We start from the raw sequence: 324 nt of genomic DNA, 5'->3' as shown, positions 1-324 counted from the left end.
CCAAGTTGTTGAATGGAACTGCCATTCAGCAAGCAGTAAGCACAATCTTACTAAACTCCTTGAATCAGATAAGAGGCATTGTTGGCCAAGTGACTGAATTCCCATGAGGGAAGACTCAAGAGAGAGTGAACAATTCTCCGATGTGAGGGTAATGTGCTTTGTAGCACCTTTAACGACATACCACACATGTGAATCTTCAACAATTGACAAGCATGCATCATGGATAGCAGGATTGGTAAGTACACTCTGCGCTACAAGCCCATTCTACATCAACTCAGCATTACACTCTCCTTTTACAGAAGACTCAACAATGGCTGCATTTGT

Source organism: Adiantum capillus-veneris, unplaced genomic scaffold, assembly GCF_014529385.1.
Source record: "Adiantum capillus-veneris isolate H3 unplaced genomic scaffold, ASM1452938v2 Hic_scaffold_296, whole genome shotgun sequence".
NCBI classification, from domain to species: Eukaryota; Viridiplantae; Streptophyta; class Polypodiopsida; order Polypodiales; family Pteridaceae; genus Adiantum; species Adiantum capillus-veneris.
Note: the sequence above shows the minus strand (reverse complement) of the source record.